This window comes from Lutra lutra, chromosome 4, assembly GCF_902655055.1.
Source record: "Lutra lutra chromosome 4, mLutLut1.2, whole genome shotgun sequence".
Classification (NCBI taxonomy): Eukaryota; Metazoa; Chordata; class Mammalia; order Carnivora; family Mustelidae; genus Lutra; species Lutra lutra.
Window position 1 is genome coordinate 52,789,219 of NC_062281.1, and position 13,895 is coordinate 52,803,113.

A 13,895-nucleotide genomic window follows, 5' to 3' on the forward strand; every position below is an offset into this window, starting at 1 on the left:
CCCTCCTACACTGTTGGTGGGACTGCAAGCTGGTGCAACCACTCTGGAAAACAGCATGGGGGATCCTCAAAATGTTGAAAATAGAACTACCCTATGACCCAGCAATTGCACTACTGGGTATTTACCCTAAAGATACAAACGTAGTGATCCGAAGGGGCACGTGCACCCGAATGTTTATAGCAGCAATGTCTACAATAGCCAAACTATGGAAGGAACCTAGATGTCCATCAACAGACGAATGGATAAAGAAGGTGTGGTATATATACACAATGGAATAATATGCAGCTATCAAAAGAAATGAAATCTTGCCATTTGCGATAACGTGGATGGAATAAAGGGTATCATGCTAAGTGAAATAAGTCAATCAGAGAAAGACAACTATCATATGATTTCCCTGATATGAGGAAGTGGAGATGTAACATGGGGGGTTAAGGGGGTAGGAGAAGAGTAAATGAAACAAGATGGGATTGGGAGGGAGACAAACCATAAGTGACTCTTAATCTCACAAAACAAACTGAGGGTTGCTGGGGGGAGGGGGGTTGGGAGAAGGGGGGTGTGGTTATGGACATTGGGGAGTGTATGTGCTATGGTGAGTGCTGTGAAGTGTGTAAACCTGGCGATTCACAGACCTGTACCCCTCGGATAAAAATATATTATATGTTTATAAAAAATAATTTTTAAAAAAATTATAAAAAATTTTTAAAAAGAAAGAAAGAAAGAAAGAAAGAAAGAAAGAAAGAAAGAAAGAAAGAAAGAAAGAAAGAAAGAAGGAAAGGTTGGAGCTGTTTCTACATAAAACAATAGACCCGGTGTCCAATTTTCCAGAAATGGTTTTTAATAGATTGCCAATTCTGTGTTGCATCACTAACTACCCTTTTTCTTCCACAACTTTGATCAGTCTAATTCATGGGACTAGATGTAGCTGTTTAAAAGCCAGACTAGTTGAAATCCTGTCACCTTACCAAAATCCAGGTTTCTTTCCTGAGGTTTCATACTAAGTTGGACTTTGTACTGAGTTGGATCCCTAAACCTTGCCCAATTTACAGGGTTCTACCCCAGAACTACATAGTGATGAGCTAAAATCTAAGGCCTATGAGATTTCTCAACTATGTTTGTTTATTATACCTTATATCTGTTTTGGTAATAAGAACTAGTTTCTGTAGGACTGCAAAAGAAAGGAAACAGGATACCCACTAACATACTTTAACTTTGATGGCTTTGGAGGTGTTTGCTGATTGAGAGGCATCCAGATGTGGCAAAACACTTCTGACTAGTTCTAATCTATGGTCAGATGACTGGGCAACAGGCAACTCTATGTCAAGTATAGATTAGAAAACTCACCTTGACTTGTGTATCCTCTGCAATTGAACCTGTGCTCCTGCCAGGGTTTTTGTTTGATTGTTTTTTTTCTGTTTTTACCTAAGTTAACACCATTAGGTTCCTCCAACGTTAACAATGATCTCACAGTTATTAACCGAAAGGACGTGTTCCAATCTTTAATTTACTTACACTGATTGCTGCAGTTGATATGTTTCAAGTGCTATCCTTGTGCCAACCATCTTTTGTTTTTGACATGCATTAATCATTCTTCTCTATGTTTTCTCTGATTTCCCAATCATTTCTAAATATCCATCACCAGATTTGTTCACTTGTATTGTTTCCTAAATGATCATGTTTCCTATACTTTTATTCATTTCCACTACTTTTTTCTTATCCTCCAAAGCCTCCATAGTGAGGATGAATGAAGCCAGAAATTCACCTAAGAAGGTTATGAAGTAGAAATTTCCCACTGAGAAAAAAATGTGTAAGAACATCAACTTTTCAATAAATTTAAGGTAATATTTAGATTTGATGTTTGTTAACACTAGGATAAACGAATGCTAGATCTATCAGTGGGAGACAACATAAATGATTTTCCCCCTGCCAGTCAATGACTGCCATCCAGTCTTGGCCATACTTAAGATCAAATATACATAACTGCATGTAGATATTTTTTTGTATGTGTTCTCCAAATACCTGAAGTGCACCATATAGAGAAAAAAATTGTCAAATTCTTCTTAAGATGCTTTTCATTTTTATACTAACTCCCTCTGCTGTTAACACTATCTACTTAATTTCTCCAATAATAAGAAGTTTACTCTTGACTATCCTACATTCTTGGTGCCTACCTTCCCATTAAAAACTAAGCTGTGTTTCCTTAACTATATAAATTTCTCCCAGATACATCTTCGTTTTCTGAGTTTTCCTTAAAATGTCCACTTTGATTATTTTCTGTTTTTCCACATCCTTCATACCAAAACACACATTTATAAATGGCCAACAGATACATGAAAAATAAAATGCTCACCATTACTCAGTATTAGGGAAATAAAAATCAAAACCACAATGAGATACCATCTATGTTTTGAAATAGTTTGAGAATAGGTATTAAATCTTCTTTAAATGTTTTGTGTAATTTGCCTATGAAGCCATCTGGCCCTGGACTTTTGTCAAGAGATTTTTGATTACTGATTCAATTGCTTTGCTGAATATCAGTCTATACAAGATTTCTATTTCTTCCTGTTTAGTTTCTGGTAGTTTATATGCTCTTGTGAATTTATCCATTTCCTCCAGGTTGTCCAATTTGTTGGTATATATTTTTTTCCTAAAATTCTCTCATGATTGTATTTCTGTGGTATTGATTATTATTTGTGCTCCTCTCTCATCTGTGATTTTATTTATCTGGGTCCTTTCTCTGTTCTTGTTGATAAACATGGTGGGTAGAGGTTTATCTGTTTTGTTAATTTTTTCAAAAAACCAGGTCCTGGTTTTATTGATTTGTTCTGCTGGTTTTGTTTTGTTTTGGTTTTAGTTTCTGTATCATTTATTTCTGCTCTAATCATTTTTATTTTCTTCCTAAGCTTTGTTTATTGTTCTTTTTATAGCTCCTTTTTATGTAAAGTTAGGCTGTTTATTTGAGATTTTTCTTGCTTCCTAAGGTAGGCTTGTACTGCTATAGACTTCCCTCTTAGGACTGCTTTTGCTGCATCCCAGAGGTTTGGACTGTGATATGTTTTTATTTTCATTTATTTCCATGTATTTTTTCTTTCTTTTTTCTTTGATTTCCTGGTTGACCCATTTAGGGTTTGGTAGCACATTGTTTAACCTCCATTTATTTGTGGTCTTTCAAGTTTTTTCTTGTGGTTGATTTCAAGCTTCATAGCTTTGTGGTCAGAAAATATGCGTGGTATAATCTCAATCTTTTTGTACTTGTTGAGGCCTGATTTGTGACCTAGTATGTGATTTATTCTGGAGAATGTCCCATGTGCACTCAAAAAGAATGTGTATTCTGCTGCTTCAGGATGAAATGTTCTGAATATTATTTGTTAAATCCATTTGGTCCAGTGTGTCATTCAAAGCCATTGTTTCCTTGATTTTCTACTTAGATGATCTGTCTGTTGCTATAAGTGGGAGGTTAAAATCCCCTACTGTCATTGTGTTATATCCATGAGTTCCTTTATATTTGTTATTAATTGTTTTATATATCAGGGTACTCCCAAGTTGGGGCATAAATATTTACAGTTGTTAGACCTTCTTGTTGAATTGTTCCCTTTGTTATGATATAATACCCATCTTCATCTCTTCTTACAGTCTTCGGTTTAAAATCTAGTTTATCTGATATAAGTACAGTTATTTCATCTTTCTTTTGATATCCATTAACATGATAAATGGTTCTGTAACCCCTCACTTTCAATCTGTTGATGTCTTTAGGTCTAAAAAGAGTCTCTTGTAGGCAACATACAGATGGGTCTTATTTTTTAATCCATTCTGACATTTCATGTCTTTTCATTGGGGAGCATTTTGTCCGTTTACATTCAGAATATTTATTGATAGATACATATTTAATGCCATTTAATTACTTGTTTTGTCCTCATCGTTTCTGTTGTTTCTGATTTTCTCTGTTCCTTTCTAGTCTTTGTTGCTTTTGATCTTTCTTTTCCTTTCAGAGTCTCCTTTAATATTTCTTGCAAGACTGGTTTAGTGGTCATGAACTCCTTTAGTTTTTGTTTGGGAATCTCTTTTTTTCTCTTCCTATTCTGAATGCTAGCCTTGCTGGATAGAGTATTCTGGCTGCAGATTTCTCCCATTCAGCACGCTGAATATATCATGCCACTCTCTTCTGGCCAGCCAAGTTTCCATGAAGAAATCTTCAGCTAGCTTTATGGGTCTTCCCTTATAAGTTAAGATCTTCTTTGTCTTGTTGCTTTTAAGACTTTTTTCTTTATCATCACGTTTCACAAATTTAATTAGAATATATCTTGGTGTTGGCCTGCTTTTGTTGATTCTGATAGGAGTTCTCTGTGTTTCTGGATCTGGATGTCTGTTTCCTGTCTGGGGAATAAACTATTCCCCAGATTAGGGAAGTTTTCTGCTATCATTTTTTTAAAAACATTTTCACCACACTTTTCTCTTCTTCTTCTTCTGGGACTCCTGTAATATGGATGTTATCATGTTTAATGGAGTCACTGATTTCCCTAAGTCTACTTTTGTGTTTCATAGTTCTTTCTTTCATTCGGCATTACTATTTTCCATAATTCCGCCTTCTTTATCACTATTCATTCCTTTGCTTTTCCAACTTTGTGTTCATTGCATTAAGCCTGTTTCCAATCTCAGTTATTGCATTTTTCATTTCTGACTGATTCTTTTTAGTATCTTGTATTTCTGTGGCAATGGTCTCCCTGAAGTCCTCTATTCTTTTCTCCCAAGCTTAGTGAGTATTCTTATGATAATTTCTTTAAATCCATCCAGGATGTTACTTACATCTATTTTGCCTAGATCTCTGGCCATGATCTTATCTTGTTATTTGATTTGGATGAATTCTTCATTTCACATTTTGTCTAAGTCTCTGCCTTCCATGTATAAGAAAAGCCTGTTATGTTTCCAAATCCTGAGACTAATGGCTTTAGGAAGAAGAGGTGGTACAGTGTCCAAGGCCTGGCACTTCAGGCAGTGTCTCTGGTGTGTGCTATATGCACTCTGCTGGTGTGTTTTGGCTGCTCTATCCTTTAGGCCAGTCTTCGGCAGAAGATTTCCTTGCCTGTAGTAAGCAGTATTTGGTCCTTGGCTAGAATGTGCTTTTAACTAGGTGTGCTCTGTTCTGCTTGTTAAATAAGACCTGATAATATTTCCATTGGAACTAAAACTTTGCAAAACTCTCTGGTTGGGAGTCATGGTGTGAGCAGGGGTTTAGGCTGGTCTTCTGAGGAAGGGACCCACTATGCTGGGACTAAGGCAAGCTTGACAAAAAAGGGCAGTCCCACTAGAGCACAGGGTTGTGGGACTTGGTATAAGCAGATTAGACAGCAAGTGTTAGTATTGCTTGCTTTCTACAGGTTAATCTGTGTTTATGCTGAGGTGTCAGGGAGGGAAATGGCATCAGCCAGCTTCTTTGACTGGCACTGGTCAAGCAAATGCTGCCTTTATGAAGCACTCTAAGAAGAGCAAATAATTGCCCCTCTGTGTGAACCAGGTGTTTTTCAGATAGCTATTTCCACACTGCCTGTCCCCAGAGTTGTTTGTCTAGCTTCTCTCCAGGAGTAGGGCAGTGCCCTCAAGATTCTACAGCTGAGCTCACTGACCTTTAAAACTTAAGTCCCTAAACCCCATTGGTTGCAAGAACTCACAAAAATCAACTCCTTTCATTTTCTCAGCCAAAGGCTTTGGGGAAATATTCCCCTTTTGCATTCCCCTATGTGTTCCTCTCTATCTCACCTTTCTCTGCACCCACAGTCCCCTTCCCCTGACAACACCTGCCATCAGTTTCTGCCCCTAAACCTGGTCTCCACACTTACTACTTCCTTCAATGTGCTTTATTCTCTTTCTTTAATTGTGGACTTTGTTCTATTAGTCTTTGGGTTGATTTCTAGGGTATTTAGAATGAGTTGATAGTTAACTAGTTGGGTTTGAGGGATGAGATGAGCCTAGGGTCCTCTTAATCCACCACCATCTTAGTTCCCCTGAGACTCATTTCAAATTAAAGGAAAGAGATAGGGTTGAAGGTTAAGGGATGAAAAAATATATTCCATGTAAGTGGAGACCAAAATAAAGCAGGGGTAGCTATAGTTATATCAGACAAAAGAGATTTTAAACCAAAATGGTAGCAAAAGACAAAGAAGGTCATCATATAATGATAAATAGATCAATTCATCAAGAGTATATAATAATCATATTTATACACACCCAACATAGGATCACATAAATATGTTAAGCAAATACTAAGAGATCTCAAAGGAGAAATAGACAAATAACAGTAGGCGACTTCAGTGGTTTGATCATTATACCAAAACGGAATCAGAATAAACTTATTTTATGAGACTAAGATTACCTTGATACCAAAGCTAGATAAGGACAACACAAGAAAAAAACAACTATAACCAATATCCCTGAAAAAAAAAAAGATGTAGAAATATTAACAAATTGAATTCAACAATACATTAAAAGGATTATTCACCATGACCAAGCTGACCTTATCCCTGGAATGCAAAGATGACTCAACATATATGAATCAAAAAATGTGAAAGATCTTATTAATAGAAAGAAAGATAAAAATCATATGATCATTTCAATTGATGCAGAAAAAAGCTTTTTGCAAAATACAACATCTTTTCATGATAAAAGCCCTCAACAAATTGAGTATAGAAGGAATGTACCTCAAAATAATAAAGGCCATATAAGACAAACCCATAGCTAATATTATACTCAATGGTAAAAGATTGAAAGCTTCCTCCAAGATCAAGAACAAAACAAAGTTGCCCACTCTCACCATTCCTATTCAAAATAATACTGGAAATACTACTAAAGTGATTAGGCAAGACAATAAATAAATAAATAAATAAATAAACAAATAGCATCCAAATCATACAGAATTAAGTAAAATTGTCACTACTTGCAGACAATATAAATTTATATATAGAAAATCCCAAGGACACAACCAAAAATCTGTTGGAACTAATCAACAAATTCAGTACAGTTGTAGGATATAAAATCAACTTAATCAGAATTCATTTGCATTTCTATACACAGATAATTAAACATCTGAGGAAGGAATAAACTATTCCACTTATAATCGTATCAAAAGAATAAAATCTTTAGTTAAAAATTTAACCAAAGAAGTGAAAGAACCACGTAATGAAAACTATAAGACTTTGATGAAAAAAGCTGAAGAAGACACAAGTGGGAAGATAGGCCATGTTCACAGATGAAAATTAATATTGTTAAAATGCCCATATTACCCAAAGCTATCTATAAATTCAACACAATCCCTATCAAAATGCCAACAGAATTTTTTTATAGAAATAGAAAAAAAAATTCTAAAATTTGAATGGAACCGCAAAAGACCATGAATAGCCAAAGCAGTCATGAGAAAGAAGTACAAAACTAATGGCATCATACTTCCTGAAGATATAGGAGTTAAAACAGTATGGTTCTAGCATAAAAAGAGCCATGTAGACCAATAAGACAGAATGGAGAGCTCCGAAATAAACCTCAGAATTTAAAGTTAATTCATATTTGACAAAGAAGCCAAGAATACTCAATAGGGTAAGGTTAGTCTTTCAGCAAATGATGCTGAGAAAACTGGATAACCACATGCACAAAATAAAATTAGACACCTCTATTACATCACTCACAAACATTAACTCAAAATATAAGACCTGATACTATAAACTCCTAGAATAACACATAGGGAAGACATTCCATGATAATGGTCTTGGCAATGACTTTTGGCACAAGCAATAAAAGCAACAATCAACAAGTGGAATGGCATCAAAATATAAAGCTTCTGTACAGCAAAAGAAACCATCAAAATGGAAAGGCAACCTGTAGAATGGAGAAAACATTTGCTAACCATCCATCATTAAGGGGTTAATATAAAAAATACATAAAACATTCATACAATTCAATGACAAATATATTAAGTATTCATACCATTCAGTTCAGAAACAAATATTCTATTAAAAATGGGCATAGGAACTGAACTGACATTTTTCTAAGAATACACACAAATGGCCAGCAGGTACATGAAAAGGTGTTCAACATCACTAATCATCAGAAAATGCAAATGAAGACCACATGAGATATCACCTTATACCTGTTGGAATGGCTATCATCAAGATGATAAGAGATAGCAAGTTTTGGCCAGGATGTGGAGAAAAGAGAACCCTGGTGTAATTTTGTTGGAATATACACTGGGTCATCCCTACAGAAAACATTATGGAATTCCTCAAAAAATTAAAAATAGAGCTACCATATGATCCAGCAATCCCACTGCCGAGTACATATCCAAAGGAAATGAAAACAGGATATTGAAAAGATGTCTACAGCCCTATGTTAGTTACAGCATTATTCACAAGTCAACATATGGAAACAACCCAAGAGTCTGTCAATGGATGAATGAATACAGAAAAAATGAGATATAGGTGTGTGCATAAACACACTGTGTGCACACACACAAATATTATTTTGCCATGAGAAAGAAGAAAATCCTTTCATTTACAACATAAATGGACCTGAAATGTGTTAGGTTAAGTGAGATAAATCAGAGAAAGACACTGTATGATATCACTTATATGCAGAATCCAGAAAGGGCCAACTCATAAAAACAGAGTGAAATAATGGTACCAGAGGCTGAAGAATGGGAGAATTGGATAAATGTTGCTTAAGGGTACAAACATGTAACTGAGAGATAAATAAGTTCCGGATAATTAAGTTGTAGTACATAGCATAGTGATAATAGCATACTGTATTATAAACTTCAAAGTTGCTAAGAGACTAGATCTTAATTGTTCTTACCACAAAAAAGTAGTGATAATTATATGACATGGGAGAGGTGTTAGCTAGTATTGCAGTAGCAATCATATTGCAATATATAAATGTACCAAATCAACATGTTGTATATTTCAAATTTATACAATGTTATTGTCAACTATATCTGTTAAAAACTCACTGAACTATTTTTTTAAAAACTAGTTCATTTAGTGTAGTAGAAAAAATTCTAAATCTGGAATCATAACTCCTATAACTTTATTCTGGCTCTCCCTATTATAAAATTTAAACAACTTTTGTTTAAACTCTCTATATCTCATTTTTCTCATCTACATACTGCAGATGTCCAAATTAAAACATTATAGAGTTTTCTCAGGGACTTAGTAAGATTTTTTCAATGTTTGGCATATAACTAAATTCTCTATGTAAGTTTCTTTCTACATTAAGTGCAGAATTATGTGTAAGGAAGCAAATAATGGTTTATGAACAAAATCACAGGGTAATTTGAAACACAGACTTAACATTTGGCTCTTATGTCCAGTTTTAAGCACCAAATTATACCATTTAAGCACCACATTATACCAGGAAAGCAAATAAATGTATTGGCTCAATATTACAGTTCTAAGTATTTATAGGTGCTTATATTATTCTCTTTGGAATTCTCATAAACTGTATTGGACTCAACTGTTTTAGTTGCAAGAAACAGAAAATCTAAATCAAAATTTTGAAAAACAATTATTGGCCAAAGAACTTAAAATTTTAATGTTAATTATCAGAAGATGAAATTATCAAGAGAAGCTTGACCCAATAGATCAATGTCATCAAAATGTCATCTATCCACTCTATTAGCTACTATTTCAGCCTTATAATCAGATGCTACATATGTTTCTTTGCATTTCCCCAGTGTCTACAGGCTATTCCTCTGTAGTTATAAAAGTGTTTTGGCAGCTGCAAAAACCTCCATTTTTTACCATAGTAAAGAAGAAAACAGTGATAGTCATGTATAGTACTTCTATACTAAAGTTTGTACTTACTTTTTCCTATTATCCAACATCATGTTACTTGGCCATTCTTATTCACTGCGGACAGGAAACTGTGCTACTCCTACTGTCTTAAGTGAGTGAAGTCCTCCTCCTGGACTTGAGAGTCAAGTTACAATGACCCAAATTATAGAAAAAGAATGCAAAGGGATATATTATTCAAAGAAAAATAAGAGTAAATATCTTTGGTTGGGTTCTCCCAAAAGTGGACTTTGAGACAACAATGTGAACACAAGTTGGCATTTAGTTGTTAATCTCAGCTAGCAGGATAAAGAAATGAGTCTTAAAAGGGTGAAGTTTCAAAAAGTGTTCCATGCAGGCAATTGGTGTTCGATCTTATTGGGAAATTCTGAAATACTGTGTAACCCAAACAGTAGTTGAGAAGACCTATTAATCGCTGGTTGATAGCTACCTCAGAAGAACCGTAACTCAACAGCACTTCCTTCTTGATTGGTGGGAAGGCAGAGCGGAGGTCAGGAAGTCAGAGGAACTCTTTAATCCAAGACACAGGTCCTTGCAGTTGGAAGCAATTAGGTCTAGGTACCCAGGAATGTTGGGTCAATAGGTATGTTTTTACTATGCCAACTGTGCATATTTAGCCTCTCAAATAGTAATACAAATATATTTTTTTAAAAAAAGACTATGTAGATGCTTGGGAATCCAGAAAAAATATCCACCATCCTGGTTCTAAAAATATAAAGTCCAATTTGTAAGTATAAATGATATTCATTTAGCTGTTCTTAAACATTTATTTTGCATATATGTGCAATATAATTATTTTGGCTACATTCAGTTGAAATAAGTAATCTCTATTCAAAACTCTTAAATAAGATTTTTCTCTTGAAAATATTTTTGTTTCTAAAACATATATAATATTGTATCTAAATAAAAAGTATCTACTTATTTAAAATCTAAAATTAAATGGCTCATACTTGTGTATTATTTTTAACAGCAAGAGAACATTTACTGAGCAATTTTCCTCACAACTGTCACTAAACAGTCTATTAGTAAATATGGTATTTACTAATGTAAATATGTTATGTTTCAGCTTTCTATATCAGCAGGTATTTTCATTTTCTACCTGCTTAAAATAGTTGTAGTCAATACAGAAATAATCTTATGTATCTGAGATGAAGTACTTCAAGTGATGCAGTAAAAGATGCTGTGTATAATACGGTCTAAGTCATATCAAACATTAGTGTACATTGCTAGTTGCCTACCCAACATTCAGTCCCCTCCTTAATAGAACTTCTTTCTTGGTGTCATCCATAGATCTCAGGGGAGTTGATCAACCCTCAGTTTCAGGAGAGTTTTGTGTATTCAGTGTTTAACTAAAGAAGAGAAATGTAATTCAATTAAGGCCAATGAAATTATAAGGGACTCTTTGTTATACCTACTGGGAATTTTATCTTAAGAAAGAGCTGTTGGTGGGGTGCATGGATGGCTCAGTGGGTTAAAGCCTCTGCCTTCTGCTCAGGTCATGATCCCAGGGTTCTGGGATTAAGCCCTGCATTGGGCTCTCTGCTCACTAGGGAGCCTGCTTCCCCCTCTCTCTCTCTGCCTGCCTCTCTGCCTACTTGTGATGTCTGTCTGTCAAATAAATAAATAAAATCTTAAAAAAAAAAGAAAAGAAAAGAAAGAAAGAGCTGTTGGAAAGCTACACCTGTCTCCTATAGATGAGAAAGAATATGATGGTCTCTAGATGTCATTATTAGTTCTTTATGCAAGAAGGTCATAAGATGAAGCTGATACTATACAAGGCAGAATGAAAATAGAGAAACAAAATCAGGGTAATAAATAACACTGTAGAATGAGGAGTCCCTGCATGGCTCAGTTAGTTAAGCATCTGCCTTCAGCTGAAGTCATGATCCCAGGGTCCTGGGATTGAGCCCCACATCAAGTTTTCTGCTCAGCTCTGCCTCTCCCCCTGCATCCAGCTTGTGCTTTCTCTCTCACTCATTCCCTCTCTATCTCTAATAAATAAAAATAAATAAATATTTTTAAAAACTGTAGAATGACTGGTTCAATATTTTGAAGCTGGATACTTTGTTAAATGAACTAATCAATGTACTCTGTTCAAACCAATATCTATATTTTTTTGAGTGATACATACTGCAAAATTACTATCTTAGCCAGTCACATGTCTTAGTTTTAACATTTTAATCAATAACTTAGAAAATAAATTTTTGTGGTTGTTTTTAACTTTTTACATTATGATAATATATGATTTATACCTCTGTTTCACAAATAAATCAATCCCATAGACTCGCAAACTACTTTTTGTTTTAGTTTTTATTTTAATTCCTGAGAGTTAATCACAGTCTTAATATTAGTTTTAGGTGTACAATATAGTGATTCAGCAATTCCAGACATCACCTGTTGCTCATAAAACATGTGCACTCCTTAATCCCCATCACCTATTTCACCCATTACCCCACCCCACCTCCCCTCTGGTCACCATCAGTTTGTTCTCTATAGTTAAGAGTCTGTTTTATGGTTTGTCCCCCACTCCCTCTTTTTTTCCACTTTGCTTATTTAATTTCTTAAATTGCACATATGAGTGAAATAATATGGTATTTGTCTTTCTCTGACTGACTTATTTGGCTTGGTATTATAGTCTTGAGCTCTATCCATGTCCTTGCAAATGGCAAGATTTAATTCTTTTTTATGTCAGAATAATATTCATATATATATGAGTATCATATATATATGTATATAAAGTCACTTCTTCTTTATCCATTCACCAATTGGTGGACATTTGAGCTGCTTCCATATCTTGGCTTTTGTAAATAATGCTGCTGTAAACATAGGGGAGCATGTATCCCTTTCAATTAGTGTTTTTGTATTCTTTGGGTAAATACCCAGTAATATGATTGATGGATCATAGGGTAGATCTATAAAAATAGATCTATTTTTAACTTTTTGAGGCACCTCCATACTGTTTCCCACAATGGCTGCACCAGTTTGCATTCCTACCAACATTGCAACAGGTCTTCTTTCTCTCCACAACCTCATTAACACCTGTTGTTTCTTCTGTTGTTGATTGGAGTGAGCTTATTTAAGGAACATTTCAATAAAGCAACAAAAAGACTGTGGGTAAGTATAACTTCCCAGGTTCCTATGGTAGGGATAATATTTCTCACAGAATATAACATTGTTATCTATGCATTTAATATCAGATTCAAATGTGAATAAAATTAAGAAGCAAGCAATGTGATCTCCATCTAGGAGTCCACTTAAAACTTTGTAATTAGTTTTTCTTAAAATACACCAGACTTCAAAAAATTAATTAATTCTTCATAATTTATTGCCTTTGTTTTCGTGGGCTTCAGCTGACCAAAATTTAAAAAAAAAAAAAAAAGCCCTGGAATCCACTGATCAAGGAGACATAATCTGAAATGTCCAGCCATATAACGATACTTTTTTTTCTAAGGAATTCATCCATTTTGTTTAAGGAAAACATGATAACAACAACAAAAAGGTAGTAAAGTTTTTCATAATTAGAGCTAATTGACTTTGACCAAGCATTTCTATCATATCACTAGGGATGTCCTTAAGCCTTGATCCAATTATGGCCTGTAGATTGTGAACTCAGTAATGCATATTCAGATATAGGCCTCATTCTTCTAAGACTTTGAGAATTTAGCAAAGTAAATGAAAGTATGTAATTAACTCCAAGTGAGGCTTTATATTGGCATATTGGCAATAAAAGGAAATTGAAGGAGTAAGAACCATCAGCATTTCTATGAGGCAAAATATGTACATATGTATATATTTTATATATATATTTATATATTCACAAGCTAAACATTTAATTTATGTATATTCATATTTAAGTTTCCATAAATAAGTTAAATCTCACACCCTGACCCATAACATAATTTAAGGCCACACTTACATCATCCTCAATGTTCCAGTCAATCTCAAATCAAAGCAATGACACAATGAAAAACGGATTCACTCACTTTACCATTCTCTGCCTCCTATAACTCTGCCTCTGGAATTAGAAGTTAATTAAACACTGGCACTTTCACTTTACACTCAAGAGGAAGC